General features: G+C 37.7%; 1 pseudogene; it reads right to left on the bottom strand.

The window, feature by feature from the left end:
• Positions 1 to 11,860, bottom strand: part of LOC114458755 (ras GTPase-activating protein-binding protein 1 pseudogene) — a 31,718-nt pseudogene extending 19,858 nt beyond the window's left edge.
• Between the last annotated feature and the right edge of the window lie 1,924 nt (positions 11,861 to 13,784).

Below are 13,784 nucleotides of genomic sequence, written 5' to 3'. Positions count from 1 at the left end.
AGTCATAGCACTCAACAATTCTGTTTCCTGTGCTACAAGAAACAACAAAGATCTGCTTGTTCATCACTGCAATGTCAAAGTATCTGTGTCTGTGGACCATTTCAGGGACATCGTACCAGGTGTTGGTCACTGGGTCATAAGCCTCAGCAGACCTCTGATATCTGGACCCATCTCTGCCTCCAACTGCAAAAATGTGGCCCATATATGCAACGACCCCAAGGTCATAGCGAGGTGTTCCCATAGGAGTGATCAGTGTCCACTGGTTGGTGTCTGGGTTGTAATACTCAGCAGTATTCAGTACTCTATTAATACATCCTCCACATATGTAAATCTTGTTGTTCAGTGTGGTGCAGCTGGCCCTGATCCTCTCTTCATTCATTGATGCAATGAACGTCCACTGGTTGATGTTGGGCTGGTAGCGTTCAGCAGTTCTGAGTAAGGTACCATCATCATCCCTGTAGCCTCCCATAGCGTAGATGCATCCCTTTAGCACAGTAACACTCATTAAGTACCGTGACTCCTGCATTGGTGACATCTCCTGCCAAGTGTGTGTGACTAGGTTATACCTCCACACTCTGATACAGGGGTCGGTCCAACTTAAACCACCACCCACAATATAGAAGCATCTACCAAGGAAGACAGTGCTGTAGAAGCATAAGTGAGTCATGGAATCCTCCAGACTGGGATGAGTCTGAACTGTGATCCAGCTGTTAGTTCTGTAGTCAAAGGCCTCTATGGTCTTAGAAAAAAATCTAAACATCAGTAAGACGGCGTTTGGCAAACGACGGCAAAACAAGGTGTTGCTGATCCCAGACTCAGAGCAGAGTAACGAAGGTTGAGACATGACTTTAAGGGTATCAGAGACCAAGAGGTGGGACTCAGGGTTTGTTTTTACCACATCATTGTTAAGCACAATGTCTGTGATGTAACTTTTGTCCATCAGCCCCAGTCGTACCTTTGGTAACAGAGTAGAAATGGCTCCCTGTCGTTCCTCAGGCATGTGGTTTATCCATCTTAAAACACTTTGATAAACTGTGATCTCCTGGGTCACAGTAAGGTCATCCTGACCCAGGATATCAGCCAGCTCCTGCTCCGCAAGCTGCAAAAACTCTACACAGAGTGAAACCTCCTCAAAATTCTCACAGATAAAGTGAAAGGCCTCATACTTCAGTTGAAACAAAATGGGAATATACCAGACTTTAGTAAACTGCCATAGCCCAATGCATTTGTCTGGACAGAGGTGATCCTTCAGAGCTTCAAAGCATGTTTGTTCCAGACTCTTTACATTGAACTGATGCACTTCTAACATTAGATCAAAAATATAACTGTTGTCAGAGTGACAGAGATTAAGTAAATTCACTGAGTCCAAGGAGTTTGTGGGTTATTGTGTCTCTCTCAGAAGGTTGTCCCTCATTAAAGAATTCTCAATGTGCTGCTGAGTCCTTTGATGTGCGACCAGCTCCTGATGATGTCATCAGCAGTGTGTGATGATGTCACAGTGAAATTCACACTGATATTCCTTCTGCTGGCTCCTGATTGGTGGATGGCATGACAGTGTTACGGCTAAATTTGCGGTTGACCTCATTTGGAGACATGATTTATTGCTCTGGTTGAGTGATAGAGTCCAGGCGAAGCATTGATGATTTTATAAAAAAGATTTATTATATAACTAAGTAAAAAAAGTACAAAGATGGAACAAAGTGGAACAAAAATTAGTGACCGTCCGGGCGGACGTCCGATGATCGAGAGCCGCTCCGTCTAACAGTTTCAGCTTAAGCTTTTATACAGATATAAGAGAAAGGTCCCAACCCTGAAAGACAGAAAGGGAGGGAGTCAAATGCTCCCACAGTGGAAATGTTGGAGGATGATGAAGACGTGTATATTATGAGGAAGATTGGGCGCCACTCTTATCTGTCCTTGATAGTGTGTGCGTTCGTGTATATCTGCATGTGAGTTTGAGTTTTGGCTCAGCAGAGACTGTGTTGCACTGAGTACAATACGATCTGTACTGTTTAATCTAACATGATTCAGATGTTCAAAAGTGTAAAGAGTAATGGAGTCATCATGTATTAAAACATGACAAATTGTACACATGAACATACATTTGACGATATGATGATGAATATAAAAATGACCATAACATTCCCCACTTTTGGTCGCCATCAACGACCAAATCAAGAAACAAAATTATTATATTCCACCTGTGCTGTTTGTCAGGGTTAACCATTAGCATCGTTATTGTCATACATTGGATATATTCTTTTTTTGTGAGGCACAGATATATCAAGAAAAATGTGGAAATAAACCTTAAAAAACTTCATCATTACTATCAATGGCATGAATCATCAAAAATCATCGTCTATTACCATCTAGATAAGCAAAAATCATCATTTGCATCAAGGACATCACTCGTCTTCATTGGCTGAGTTCTGTGGTGACTGGGGTCACCAATAGCTAGAAGAATAGTGGAACCATGGTTAGAATCACCGTTCTTGAGTGGCGGCATCATGAGTGAAGAACCTTGAGTGTTTTCCTCAATCAGCAGAAGGGTTTATGACTGTATTCCTACAATTAGGTGTGAGGTTGTTCACCCTCCATCTAGCTATAAGCATTTGGTGTGGCCTATAAACAAAGCTAGGCCCTTGTTCTAGAGCGTTTTCTTGTGTGTGTCGTGAAAAAGAAAATCTCAGTGGCCTTTTCGGTTCCCCCTTCATTGTTCGGTCAGCATCAGCTGGTGTCTGCTTGGATCCATGTCGCCCGCTCCGCAACCTTCCCTGCCGTGTGGGTCGTCAGTTGAATTCGGAAAGTGTCGGTCCACCTTCGGTCGTTCATTTCCGGTCGGCGTTGTAGATGATTGGTTGTTGTCTGAGGAAGGGTAGTCTCCACACACCTGGCAACCTCTCTTGGGATCGGTTGGTACCTGAACAGAAGACAAGAGGGGGGGGAAAAAAACAAAACAAAACAAAACAAAATAAAATAAAATAAAATAAAATAAAATAAAATAAAATAAAATAAAAGGGTTGTTGGGGTTAGTTAACTAACTAAATGAATAGTTAGTATGGCTCTGGTGCTCAGTTATAGCTTCCAGGAAGGCAGAGACAGGTCAGAGGTCAGGATCTGAGAGCTTTTCAGATCCTAAAAGGTGCTGCTGCACAATCACACAATGTTAGGTGTGGGTTAGTGAGCTTTTAGCCATGCTAGCTCAATGTTATCTGTAGCTCATTCACACGTGAGTGGGAAAATATGAGGCTGAAAGAAATGCAGGAAGTATTAAATCGATTCTCTTTTCCTGGAGCAAGGAGAAGCATAGCTGGAGTTGCAGTGATTCTCAAACTGTGGTACGTCTGATACCTGGTGAGAAGCAACAATTTGAGAACCACTGTTTACAAGTGCAAGTCAGACGGAGAAGGACATGCAAGTCGGACGGAGAAGTACATGCGAGTCGGACGGAGAAGTGCGGAGCGTGACTACATGTCTTCTCAAGATGAATACATACAATTGGGAGACATGGAGATGTGAGAAAGCTAAATAAGTTTAACCAAATAAATAAATAATGTTGTTTATTTATTTAAATTGTTTGTTTTATTTTTTTATTTTTTTGCTATCTCTTATTTATGAAGGAGAAATCTTATTCTATCCTTTATTTATTCTGAATAATGTTAACTCTCCACACCTAATTACATAGCCTAATTCTTTTATAGAGCTGAATTTGTCAGTTCATTTATTTCATTATTTTCCCTCTTAATTATTATTTGAGATGTAATTTACTTAATTTTTGAAGGTCATTTGGTGGCAAAAGTGTCTCCTATTCTGTGTCTGAACCAGAGTTAAGCAAGATTATTGGCCCTTTAAGGTTAGACAGGATTAAAGTTAAGTTGAGTCGAACAATAATATTGTCTTTTGCTCTCTGTATTTATCCCATTCGTAGGAGTGACGAGCCCTAGCACGGTTTGGAGAGCTTCCTTAAATGCTTGGAAGTTACTTAACTTTAAACTATCTCTTATATCAATCAATTATCAAGAATTTCAGGAGGGCCCTTTTTAAATCTTAGGCGACCCAGATTGGGCCACCAACCCAATGTTGAGAACAGTTAATTTTTCTAAACCCAGTGAAGGGGTTTTATGGTCTTGCACGCTAAGTGCTGGTGGAACAAGAAGAAAATGGTTGGAGGGTTTTGAGGTATATTATTTTCCTATGATAAAATATAAATCAAAAATCAGAGGGACGTTGGCCCTTTCCCTTCCCTTTTTTTTTTTTTTTTTACATAAGAATACATTTGGATTCTTAAAACCATTGGCATTTTCTGTTTGGAAACACTCAGAAACAGAAAGAGAGGAAAACATTAAGACTTAAATGAATAATTTAAAATATCCCTTTTCTTTAGTTGGATTTGATTCGTCTCCTTTGAGTATACAGCCAGCGACCTGTATATTGGAAAAAACAACACAATAACAACAACTAAGACGAAGACATAGACAAGTGTACACAACACCAAGTATACACATACAACAACAAAAACATGGACACTGAACATGAACAGTAAGGTCAGTCAAGGTCAAAGTGAGTCATTCCACTGAAAGTGGTATTATTTATTAAAAATATCGTTTGGTGTTTTTAAACACCCAGAAAAATAACCTTTAAAACCTGGTAAACTTTTTAGAAGGCCCAAGGCCTAAAACCATAATTCTATTAACAAGCAGCAGTGAGATCTGAATACCCCACTACATAATTGGCAAAAACAGGGAGAAGATCTAGTGCATCAAAACCCAGGAGGAAAGGAAGGTGAAACAGAGGAACATGTGTAGTCAAACAGCCATTCATCGGTCAATCACTCAATGACACGTCCACGGCACATTCGCACTCACAACGCGGTTTTCTCAGGCATACATAACGTGTCATCATTCAGTCATTCATGCACCGCACACGTTCATGCCTCAATTTTCACGTCCATGCATTCACAAGGTTTCGCTGCATAGTGTCTAAGTAGAATACAGGCCTCATCTAACCCACCAGCGGCGATAGCCAGTCCACCTCCTCTCTCGGGGTCAATGAGCTCTTATTGTCCCCCCATGCTTGGCAACCTTTTAGCGTTAATTAATTGCTTTTTTTCACTGGTATCATCTGATTAATAAGAGGTACACTCCTTTTCACTTCCGTCTTGGCGGAGTCTCCACTTAGATTATTGCCCATGGTTGTACTGACAGTCTGCTATCTGCTGATCAGGCAGGAATGGCACGGCCGTGCACTAATAAACTCACAACTCTCTCAACAGCTGCTAACTCCAGAAGTTTAAGACATATCTGAATCAGCCGGAGAACCTCTCAACCTCCGCTCTTAGAAAAATGAAGAGTTTGGGAGAATTACACCCTAGACCGCTGGTTACTCCAGAAATTTAAGAAAACTTCTGAATCAACAGGAGTCTCTCAACCTTCGCCTTTATGAAAATATAAAGCTGGGAGAACACATAAACTTATGCAGGACTCTTGGGCACCCCTAATATTATTCAACATTGAATGGAGCACGCAACCTCTAATAACCCTCACTCTAAGAGAACGTAGAAATTTGTTTAGAGCGATATTCGGTGACCAAGCATGTATCAAATCAGGTGGACCACGATCCCCCAAAGAGCGCTTCCCCTAGCAAGGTTTATCCTTTTTCTGCACATTAAACCAGGACTTCTTGTTTGAAAAGTAATACCAAGCCATAAGAAGTCCACCACACCCTGATCAATATGTTGATCAGGGTGTTGTATTATATATGTTGTATTACTGCAATATGTTCAATCAAGACTTAGACTTTCTTTATTGTCATTCAAACGTAAACTTTACAGTACAGATAACAAAATGTGGTTGCATTGGCTCGTATTGCAGGATAAAAAAACAGCAGCAACATAACAACAAATTTACATAACAAGTGTTTGGTCGACTTATTTTTCTAAAACAAAGAGGAAATCGGTTTATTACTAAAAATGCCAGTAGGCTAAATGATTAGATAAATCAAACAAGTGATAATTCTGAATAAGATGTTTTCTTATGTGCTAACAGATTATTGTTATTTTTTTCCATTATATATTATTCCTCAACAGGTCAAATTCAGTTAAAAATTCCCTTGTAGGGCTAAACTGTATATGACATTACATTATGATGTTTTTTAAGTGTGGAGGAGTAGGGGGTACATGGCTTTAGGTTCAAAGTCTGAAGGTGAGTTTTTAATCGTTCTCCACGTAAAGTCAACAGTAGGAATAAAAAGATGAACTCACAATATTGAAGGAAAAGAAACATTTTGACTTTACAAAATAGTTGAATTATTTAGCTCAAAATAAGCATTAAAGTTTAAAGTAAAACTAAAAACCTTTATTGTTAATACATAAAAACATTAACATGAAACTAAACAAGTGATATTAAAGATTGTTAAACAAAACTTAACATTTCTGATTTTTACTCTAGAGAAAAATAAAAACAGGAAAAACTGTTTGTTAGCTAAACTCCTTAATCTAGGTTTCAAACTGGGATTAAAAAAATGAAATGTAAGATTAACAAAATTCTATTTTGTTTGCAGATATAAAAGCATGCTGTTCTTGGGAGATAACATTAGCGTTTGCTGATATCAGAAAATGTCCAACACTTAATTTTCTACATTAAACGACAGAGATGGTGGTCAGAAATATGAAATACAATCATTTTTTATTTTTATTTACAAGTTGGTCAGTATGTGACTGTCCATGGACACCAGCACGAGGCACAAGACGGGTTCTACTTCCAGGTTCCATCGTGGGAGAGTCACCAGATGGGTTCTACTGCCATCTGTGTAAATCATAGCTTTCAGATATTACGTTAGAATAAGGGGTCGTACGTCTTTCATCCACTTTGTTGAAGTGGTGAAACACTTACCCTGAGCTTGGTTCTGTTACTGTAAATATCTGCACTGACACAAGCACTATTACCTCATCATTTCATTAAGCATTTTATTTATGTTTTCTTTGATGTTTATGCATAATCAATGTAATCTGTTCATGAGACAGTTGTTTTAAATGCATAAATACTAAGTTTTTGACATTCCACCTAGAATGTTTTATAGACTTTATATAACATACTGTCAGCATTTCTTGCTTTCAGAGATTCCTAAAGATAGGAATAGTTTTCTTACTAGAAAATGTTTTATTGGATGCTCTGACACATTGGATGTATTGACACAAACACTTACCTCATTGAATTGTTTTATTTATCCAGGTTAGCCACACCATGTCTTGTTCTCATGCACATTATTTTGAAATGTTCTCTAATAATAATAATAATAATAAAAAAGAACCTAGTTTGATCTTTATACACATTTTTGTACTTTTTTATTGCATGGGAGAGAACTTTTACTCTGAGTACATTTTAAATGATCAACTTTTTACTTTTACTTGATTAGTAACTTTACTTCGACTTAAGTAAAATGTCATCAAAGTAACAGTACTTCTACTTAAGTAGACTTTTTCTGTTCTCTTTCCACCCCTGGTTGCTATAGATACGATCAACAGACTGATGGAAATAACGGTGATGGGTACAGAGTCAGAGCGTGCAGCAGGAGTCGCCATAAGATGGATGTTCCTGTCAGATTTCCAAGTATCTTGATCATTTAAAAAAAAAATTTCACAAAAAACAGAAAAAAATTCACACAAGCTCTTTTCACTAATTTTTCCTCCTGTTTCTTTTTTTTCTGTTTTCCATGAATCTCTCATCACTCGTCTGTCAGCCTGATTATTTACAGTAAGTACGTTACTCACTACTACACGGGTCACTATAAGTGAAACACTGAGGTATAAAGAGTGCTGATATATTTACTAAAGTAGAAGAAGTTACTGTTACTTGATTTAAATTGTACTCAAGTACAATGTTTATTTTTGGTAATAAATCTTGGTACGGGTCCCTTGCATACATAAACATCTCATGTAGAAACTTAAAAAGGAAGAGACCAAATCTACCACAATTACAACTTTATTTATTTTCCACAAAGGCATCTGTATAAAAGCTTTGTAAGAATGTACAATTATTAATAAAATAAAACAACATTAATTCATTCAAATCAAAATCAATAAATTCTCAGGTTTTATAGTATAGATACATTGATTCAATGCTGTTTTGATGCCGTACATTACGTTTAATCTGATTGATCGGCTATGATGTGATGCATTACGTTAAATCTGATTGATCGGCTATGATGTGATGCATCACGTTTAATCTGATTGATCGGCTATGATGTGATGCATTACGTTTAATCTGATTGATCGGCTATGATGTGATGCATCACGTTAAATCTGATTGATCGGCTATGATGTGATGCATTACATTTAATCTGATTGATCTGCTATGATGTGATGCATTACGTTTAATCTGATTGATCGGCTTTGATGTGATGCATTACATTTAATCTGATTGATCGGCTATAATGTGATGCATTACATTTAATCTGATTGATCGGCTATGATGTGATGCATTACATTTAATCTGATTGATCTGCTATGATGTGATGCATTACATTTAATCTGATCGGCTATGATGTGATGTATTACATTTAATCTGATTGATCGGCTATGATGTGATGCATTACGTTTAATCTGATTGATCGGCTATGATGTGATGCATTACATTTAATCTGATTGATCGGCTATGATGTGATGCATTACATTTAATCTGATTGATCAGCTATGATGTGATGCATTACGCTTAATCTGATTGATCGGCTATGATGTGATGTATTACGTTTAATCTGATTGATCGGCTATGATGTGATGCATTACATTTAATCTGATTGATCGGCTCTGATGTGTTGCATTACGTTTAATCTGATTGATCGGCTATGATGTGATGCATTACATTTAATCTGATTGATCGGCTATGATGTGATGCATTACGTTTAATCTGATTGGTCGGCTATAATGTGATGCATTACATTTAATCTGATTGATCGGCTATGATGTGATGCATTACATTTAATCTGATTGATCGGCTATGATGTGATGTATTACATTTAATCTGATTGATCGGCTATGATGTGATGCATTACGTTTAATCTGATTGATCGGCTATGATGTGATGCATTACATTTAATCTGATTGATCGGCTATGATGTGATGCATTACATTTAATCTGATTGATCGGCTATGATGTGATGCATTACGTTTAATCTGATTGGTCGGCTATAATGTGATGCATTACATTTAATCTGATTGATTGGCTATGATGTGATGCATTACGTTTAATTTGATTGGTCGGCTATGATGTGATGCATTATAATTAATCTGATTTATCGGCTATGATGTGATGCATTACGTTTAATCTGAATTAATGAGTCATCGTTTTAACTTTTTAAATTAATAATTTGTTTATGTCCCTTGTCTTTTATGCCTGTGTGTTAATACTAGGCATGCAACAGTAATATCATCTACAGGGTTGGGCTCAATTATAATTGTATTCGCATAACTGATAAGTATGCATTATTGATAATTAATTACAATTATGACATAATCGTAAATGCTAAATTCTGTGGCCGTTGTGATCTTAATTGAATTGTAATTGAGTTCTAATAATTGACTTAGAACTGTAACATGGTTCCCCAGTTTTATGTCAATTACAATGTCTAATACATATGTAGTTCATTAAAATATATTTTGTGTGTGTGTGTGTGTGTGTGTGTGTGTGTACGGATTTGCACTGCAATCTTAGTAAAGTCCCCACAGCAAGTAAGGAAACAGCTCCCCCAAGATCCCCCCCCAACAGACAAGCCCCCACCCCTCCCCTATGTAACACACTAGGGGCTCAGGAACTGAATACAAATAAAGGTAAACAGAAATAGGTCCGCCTGTTGAACCAAAGTGTGTGAATAATTGACAGACAAAATAATTTTGGGTAAGTATATATATTTAAGATAATTGGAGTCAGTATATATTTTATATATATTATTTAGTTGATATTAATAATTAGATATAGACAATAAACAACAATAACAAAAATACAATCACAAAACACAAAGGAAATCATTTCGTATTTCAGAACAGTCATAGTTAGTTTCCTTTAGTGTGTCTCAGTTCAGTTTGTTTGATTTCACAGAGTTGACATGTGAAGGGTTCCACAAAGTTCTTTCGCATCGGAAAAAAAAGAAAAGCAAACAAACAAAAAATCCCCAGGGTATAATCCAGATATAAGGTCTGTGTGTCTGAGGAAACAAAAAGATCAGATATTCCTACTGCGATGCAGCGGTGGTTGGGTGGTGGCTCGCCATCTAGTGGTTGAGAGTGGTAGGTGATCCAGAACTAACAAAAAAAACCTGACCTATAAAACAAGGCCAACAACATTTAGTCAAAAAGCTAATAAAATTAGTACCTTTTAAAGAAGAAAATAAATTAACCTTAGCACCCTTAAATATAATTGGTCATTGTTAAATAAATGAACAGTTATAAATACTTGAAATAAATCACAGCAGAAAAATCCATATCAATCGTAATCAATTTGAAGCTTCATTATATACATTCACAGTTAAATATAAAGTGCTCTTTTAAATCAAAATCATTAGCTGTAACGCTAAGTCATATCATAAACATACATGTCTTCAACATATTCTTTAAATAATTCATTGTTGTTGTACAACACATATCTAATTCATTCAAAAGGTCAAAGCCTTTTCAAAACCACGTCATAGTTAGGTCTGCAGTGAATCAGTTTATGAATTAAAAATAAATAAATATATATATGTATGTTATTGTCCTTTACTGCTGATATGTGCACAACCCTGTAGGATGTAGTTTTGCCCAAACATCCATCCATACATTTTCAGACCCACTTATTCCTGTTTGTCAGGGTCGCGGGGGTCTGCCGGTGCTAATCCCCGGCTCTCATTGGGCGCTGGGTGGGGGTACACCCTGGACAGGGCACCAGACCATCGTAGGGTTTTACAATGCTGTAAAATCTATGGTTGTCAGACATTTTTTCCATTTCAAAATTTACTTTTAAAATGTAAGTATGTTTTTTTGTTTCTACAGAAAATCCTTATCATTTCAACATTTCATTACCGTAAAAATAAAGTTTTGTCCAGTCTCACAATTAACTGTTATTTGATGTATTTAATACAGTAAAATGAAGTTTTGGGATTTATGCTCCTTTACTGTTGGAATTTGACAGTCTGTATATTTTACTGACTTTTTTTACAGTGTGGCTACTAAAGCATAAAAATAGCAAAATTACAAAAAATGTACTGTATATATATTTATCTTTTTTTTTTTCTTTTTTAGGTAAGACCCTAAAAAGTAGTTCAAATTTAATACTGTAAAACAGGGGTGAGGCTGCAGTAAAGCATAAAACCTTTTTTAATTATTGATTTTTATACCATACTTACACCTGTTCCAACTCAGCTAAGAGTGTTGAAGCAGGTGTTCGAGTGTCATTCCTTCATTTTTGTGCACCTCCCAACGCAAGTGCACAAAATATACACAACAATAACAAAACAACAAAAATACACAAAGCAAAGAAACACATACAAAAAACAGTTTTGTTCTTGAATGTATTGATGATCAGATGATGACGACATTGACTTTTAAAATGTGGTCCTCTGATCACATAAACATTTGTCTGCAGTCCTTGCTGTGATAAAACGTGTCTATCTCTGGCACTAAAAAGGTGGCACATGATCCAGACCAATCATCAATCAGCTCAGCCAATCAGAGAACATACAGTGTGATCCACTCTGCCTCCTGAGCCAAGACCATCAACAGTAACATTTCCTGCTTCCCAGAGCGCCCACAGGGAATTGTGTCCTCCTTGTGCAGGAAGTAGAGGATGCTGCTGAGGAAGACCAGCAGCATCAGACACAGAATGATCACCATGGTGATCGCCCACTGCCCTCAACTACAGAAAGACAGAGACACAACACACACACACACACATACACACAGGTCTTGTTGTGTCTTTAGATACACTACAAGTACATTTTGCTGGATTTACACATTGGACAAACTTTTTCTCACATTATAGCTCCAAAACACAAACTTCAAACACATCACTAAATAATTACATTTTAATTTAACTAAATCATTTTCTTTTATTCAGATATATTTCACACAAAGACATTTTGCACATTATTGCTGTCTATCGCATGTTTTGGCTCCGGGCCATTCTGTTTCCACCAACATAGCTCCAGCTCTCGGAGCCAAAAACCGGGGCTACGCTGGCCCCGCATAGATTCTGGTCTACAGGCCAGCTCTGAAGTGGGTGGGAGGAAGGGACCCTCCGAAGGCGGGGCTATAAATGTCTTGCAAGAAACGAAGGTCAGCCATTTTCTTTCGACTCGACTGGAGTTCATACCGCGTGATACCCAGAAAAGCCGAAATGGATAGTAAACATCTTAAGCAGCAATGGTCCGAGGCGGAAACACAGTGCTTTGTGGTGCTGTGAAGTAACGAGGAGGTACAGGAGAAGCTCAACTCTGCCACGTGGAACAAGCCGATCTTTGAGGGTCTGCAGCGGGAGATGACGGCCGCCGGGTACACCTGGACAGTCGACCAACTTTTAAATAAGTTGAAGAAACTCAAAAAGGACTTCCGTGACCAGAAGCGAGAGCTTGGGCGCAGCGGCAGTGGAAGGGTGGTCAGCCCACATTTAGAAATGTTGAACACTGTGCTTGGGGACCGCCCGGCCAACACGTCGACCGGGGCGTTGTGCTCGGCTGTGCTCGAGGAAACGACAACAGAACCCGGTAAGTTTGAATGCTGTTAGCTAGTTGTGAGAATGTTTATCATTAAGCCCCTCTGCTAGCTCGTCAATAGCTTTGTCAGCGGCTGCCATGGGTAAGATACTATGTAAACAAACTAACAATGCTGTATTTGAACTCATCCTGAAATCTACTAGTAATGACTAACAGTAATGTCTTACTTGTTTATGTCTGTTGTGTTCTGTCTGCATGGAACTATCACTATGTGTCTGAAATAAAGTTTTGATGATGATGGTTTCCCATATGCTTTTTGTTTAGGTAAGAGGAAGAGGGACTCGATTGGGGAAGTCCTCCAATACATGGAGAAGTCTGACGAGGTGTTTCTGTTGGAAGGCAGGGAGGACCGTCAACTCTCAAAGGTGATTCTGGAGAGCCTAACGAACATGGACGCCCAGGGAGCAAACATGATAGCTCCTGATGGAGGAGCAGGGGAAGAAGTAATGTCCTTTTCCCCCTGAGAACATGTACATACTGTATAATATTGTAAATAAAAGTTAGTTTGAAGTGATGTGAGTTTTCTCTCTAATTTCAAAAGACATTTTTCATATTTAGTTTTACTAGTCTTCTTCTTCACATGTAGAAAATGCAGTTACTTACAAGTCATATATGTAGTTTTCAAACCGTTGCTGAATATTACCAATTCTCACAATATAATGTAAAATATAGAGACAGTAGTTTAGTAAATATTAACTTAAAAGGCACATATGTCATTACTACCACTCCTTCCTTGCGAATGTTATGGTTTTATTAATTTTGCTGTGATCACATTGACCCACATATGGTAAATTGTGTCTAGGTCTGCATCAGCTGGATTATGTTTAGAATTTCTTTAAACCCGACATTCAAAGTGTTCCGTACTTTACATTCACAGATGTATTTTATAGTAATAATATATGTACATACCGGTCAGTTAAAAATGTAGTTGTAGCTTACAGTACAATCACAAATCTATGGTAACCAGATTTTCTTTCTCAGAAATTAGTTTTAGATGTTATACTGTCACATACACAACTAAACAATATGCACCAGCTCAGATATAT

This window comes from Gouania willdenowi, unplaced genomic scaffold (assembly GCF_900634775.1).
Source record: "Gouania willdenowi unplaced genomic scaffold, fGouWil2.1 scaffold_175_arrow_ctg1, whole genome shotgun sequence".
Lineage (NCBI taxonomy): Eukaryota > Metazoa > Chordata > Actinopteri > Blenniiformes > Gobiesocidae > Gouania > Gouania willdenowi.
This window is presented reverse-complemented; position numbering and strand designations above follow the sequence as displayed.